The sequence below is a fragment of the Nilaparvata lugens genome, chromosome 13, assembly GCF_014356525.2.
Source record: "Nilaparvata lugens isolate BPH chromosome 13, ASM1435652v1, whole genome shotgun sequence".
In the NCBI taxonomy this organism is placed as follows: domain Eukaryota; kingdom Metazoa; phylum Arthropoda; class Insecta; order Hemiptera; family Delphacidae; genus Nilaparvata; species Nilaparvata lugens.
The window spans coordinates 24,073,549-24,078,601 of record NC_052516.1 but is presented as its reverse complement, the minus strand read 5'-3'; positions in this window follow the sequence as shown (position 1 = coordinate 24,078,601).

Below are 5,053 nucleotides of genomic sequence, written 5' to 3'. Positions count from 1 at the left end.
TTTCCAGGCGGATTTTAAAGAACAATTCCATTGATTTCCTATTTCAATTCATATTATATAATGCTCATCTATATAATATATAAAAGCGAAATAGCACTCACTCACTGACTGACTGACTCACTCACTCACTCACAGAGCTAAAAATCTACCGGACCAAAAACGTTCAAATTTGGTAGATAGAGTTGGCCCTTTACAAGCGCACTAAGAAATCTTTTGGCAATATTTCAACTCTAAGGGTGGTTTTTAAGGGTTGAAAGTTCGTCTTTTAGCAGGTATATTCTTCTTATTCTCTCAATTATAATTGAAAAATGTCGATACCATATTATGTTCATATAGAACTATAATCTAGAGAGAGTACCTCTTCGAAACAGTTGTTAACTGGTAACTGAATAATTTTGTCAGGTTGGCATTAAGTTGAGTTGACTTTGTTAGGTTGGCACCAAGTTGAAGATTCAAATGCATTTATCGCGGAAAAATTGATTGGGCACTGCTACTTCGATCAGAGCTATTCCTGGGAATATTATATTACTAGTCGTTAGGCTCGCTTCGCTCGCCATATCCGTTTAGCCAGACGTTTAGTCTGGACCCCCGACTGGATCGTCCTAACATATGATAAAAATGCTCAAATGAAAAATGAAGGCGAGCGAAGTGAGCCTGCTGGTCTCATTCTTGGACGATCCAGTCGGGGGACCAGGGGGCGGAGCCCCCTGGCTACACAGATATGGCAAGCGAAGCGAGCCTGACGGCTAGTTCTAATATAATTTTGTACAATACCTATGTCTATAGTCTCCGTGATTTGGAGGTTTTCCTGTAGTCTCCAGTGTGTTCTCTAATTAATTTCGAGTCGGGTTTTTCAAGGTAACAAGCCTTATTGGTTGTTAATCTGTTGTCATTTGGAGCTTCAACCCTTTGCACTCGGGAGTCCAGTAGTACTGGCCGTGTCAAGATTGCAGACAGCTTGTGTTTCTCTTGCCGTGATTTGGCTTTGGCGCTCGAAAGGCCAGTACAGCTGGACACGCTACTTTCATTGTTAGCTTGGCCGCCATACTTGTTTATGCTATGATAGAAATTCTTAATAATATTATATACAGTATTTTGAGGAGGAGGCAGATCCTCTACCCAAAAAAATTTCATTTGAGAGATTCAATCACAGAAAAACATTTCCACTGGTTTCTTTCATCTATCTAGAGGATTTCACCCAAAAGCAAAATTTCATTCGAAATAATCAAGTTTGTTACACATAATTTGAGTTTATGTTATTTTTATCCTAAACAATGAATGGAAAAATTGAGGTACAATATGTTCTTTCTGAGTTTGCCAGTACAACAAGATAGAACGATCGTTATTCCTATTAAACCGATTGTGAATTCCCATCTGATATCTTAAAGTTTTGGTAAAAGTACTGTACAATCTAGTTATTGGATGCTTTTTCTGATTTTCGACAACCAAGAAGATGGCGGAACTGCCGAAAGATCTCGTTGTCCAGTGAGTGATTTATTCATTTATTGTAAAATATCTGACTGCTAGTCGTTTTTTTCCAAAAGCAAAAGGTTATTTATTAATAAGCAGTTCGTGATGGAAAACAACATATAAGAATACTGTGAATTGTTCAATGGAAGAAGAAACATTCAATTAATCAAAAAAACATATATGATTTGTTCTTTTTATTCCTGGCTCTCAGGATACCAGTAGACGTACTATTTATTCATTACTAGCCGTCAGGCTCGCTTCGCTCGCTATATCCGTCTAGCCAGGGGACTCCGCCCCCTGGACCCCCGACTGGATCGTCCAAGAATGAGATCAGCAGGCTCGCTTCTCCAGCCTGCATTTTTCATTTGAGCATGTTTCATTCCATCAGAAAGTCAAAGTACTGAAAAAACGCAAAAAGCTGATTTTGAGGGTATCTTTGATGACATCACAAAATTTTTAGACCCTAGATTTGTACCAAATTTGAACATTTTCTGTCTATTACTTGATGAAAGAACTGAGAAACGTTAATTTTGGGTGTATCTTTGGCGGTATTGCAAATTCCTTCTAACACAACATAATTACACCCTAGCTTAGCTTCTGTACTAAATTCAAACAATCTCTGTTCATTTGTTCTCGATAAATCTGAGAAGAAGCAAAAAAACGCTGGAAAAACGCTAATCTTGGGCGTATCTTTGACGTTATTGCAAATTACTTCTGAAACAACATTATTACCCCCTAGCTCAACTTCTGTACTAAATTTGAACAATTTCTGTTCATTTGCTCCCGATAAATCTGAGAAGAAGCAAAAAACGCTGGAAAAACGCTAATTTTGGGCGTATCTTTGACGTTATCGCAAATTCCTTCTAACACAACATTATTACACCCTAGCTCATCTTCTATGCCAAATTTAAACAATTTCTATCCATTTGTTCTCGATGAATCTGAGAATAAGCAAAAGAACGCTGGAAAAACGCAGATGTTGGGCGTATCTTTGGAAATTTTTCCAAGTCCGTTTTTAGTGCGCCTCTAAAGGGCCAACTGAGCATGCCTACCAAATTTGAACGTTTTTGGTCCGGTAGATTTTCAGTTCTGCGAGTGAGTGAGTCAGTCAGTTAGTGAGTGAGTGCCATTTCGCTTCTATATATCATAGATTTTCAGGAAGAGGCGAATAATAACATTCATCTAAATAACATTTCCACTGGTTTCTTTCATCTATCTAAAGAATTTTACCCGACAGCGAAGTTCCCCTCAAAAAAACAACTTTCTCACATAAAATGTTTTTGATTTGGTTGTTTTTATCATGAACAGAAAAATTAGGGAATAGGGAAAATAGGAAAAATAGTGAATAGGAAAATTGAGGTACGAAATTGATTCTGCTAGTTCAACGTGACAGAAAGATCGTCATTGCTATTTCTGGTAGTAACCATTTTTTACTTGTTTTATAATATTCTTGTTCAATATAGTTTCTATTTGTATAATGTTGGACCTTGGGAGGAATAAGTGAATCAAGTACCATTTAAGACATAATATACTCTATGTTGCTTTTCGTATGCCTGGTTTTCAGGATTAGGCTACAGTGAACGTTCTAAGTGAGTATCGGGCTTGACTAACTCTTATATGTTTGTTAAAATCAAGTTTGGTAACCCCAACAAAATTTAAATTACAGGTGTACCTTATTATTGTTTCTTGTACCATAGAGTATAGAAGGCTAACTATTTAGCAGTATAATTGTGTAACAAAGAAATGTTAGGTATACTATACTGTATTGTTTCGTTTTTTTCAAGAAATTTTAATTTTTCATTTTTGATATTAGTTTTTTTTATGATCATAAGTAGATGGAAATGTGGCTAATGACTTTTGGTTATATTATTATGACTGAATATATGACGATGTTTAAATGAGAAATATTTCTTTGTATTCTCCCATTGTTATATTTTTGAGCCATAGCATTTCATAATAATATGGATAATAACTTTGTTTTGATTTTTCTTGTAATATTGTACTGTTGTTTATGAGAAGCAATAGATTCTATTCTATTCTATTCATTCATAATGAGTGGAGAGTAACTTTTTTGTGTTAGGAATGATATAATATTAACAGAAAATTATCAGTTAGATCAACTGTACTCATATTTTTCAATTCCAACTGAATTTTAGAGAGGAATAGTGCAAGGTACTCTCAGCTCTTCTTCCACGATCTATGTTTTGTTTTGTGGAAATCGAGTAAATTAAAAAAATAAACGGGAATTCAACAAGACTGCACGGAAGCACGAATCTTCCTAATCAATTGATGAATCTATATAAAACACGAACGATTGGATGAACAAAATCAATGTGTTTCCCAAAAGAAATCATCAGATTTTCTTCTTCTACAGAAAAATCAACAAATATTCTGGAACAACACCACTCAATTTCCTAGAACCTGCCTATCAAAGTTAAAAATCCTCTAGATAAATCAATAAACGAATAGTCAACACGCAGATTGAATGATGACAATTACATCAAGTGATGAAATCTGTACTATTTACAGAGTCAGAATTATTCAAAAACCAATTAAACATTCCCGAGCGGAAATGCCTCTTTCGTTGTGGAGTACGCTGTGTAAATATGGCATGAATAATGCGCACCTCCAATATACGAGTTCGAATGAATGAATATGCATTTGATTCTCTCATGACATTTGCAGTCGATTCGATTTTATTTAGAGACGCCTCTCTGAGGGGGAAACATTTTTGTATTTTTACTTGCAAAATTCAATTACGAGATCGAACAGGCTTCCTGAGTTTCATTCTTGTATAGGATGTATATTTCGTACACATTTAGGGGCTCTTTTCATGTGTAGGTAGATTCAACAAATGAGTTCAGTACATGTTTTGGGTTTCCATCTATGTAGGTGGATTCAACAGATGGAAAAGATAGATTTTGCGGTTGAAGATATTTATTTATTAATTCATTTATTTATTTATTTATAATGCAAATAACACTAATGTAATAGCATTGAAAGATAAAATAATAAGGTAGTCCTTGTGCTATCTTTCTTCCAAATTTATAGGTAACAAAGTCCAAGATAAGGTTAGAATTTCACGTGTACAGTTTTTATAAAATTTTGGTCTAAAATAAACATTAAAACTATAAATTTTGAATTTGGATTGCTTAAATTGATAAATTAATTAGAAATATTCCACTCAATTACCACTTCTAACGAATAATATCGAGTTATTTAAGAAATTTGGAACTATTCAAGAAACACAAACTCGTAAACACTAAAGCTCAGCTGAGTTGAATGATATATATGCTATATCATTTATCATTCTATCAATCATTTTATTTATTTATTGCCTCATACAATAAGTTCATCATAAAAATGATAGGTTGAGAAAAAATGAGGTAACCTTGTGCCTCTTATTCCTCTCCCAAATTTAGATAAGGTTACACATAGTCCGAAATAGATTTGTAGGCCAGTTGTTCACTTCACAGGACTTTCAGTTCTTAATTATTTTTACAAAGTAGATTTCTAACTCTTTTCTGTATAGGGCTACTTTTATAGAAATAGAAAGAAAAATGTTAGTACCCTTTTTGAAATA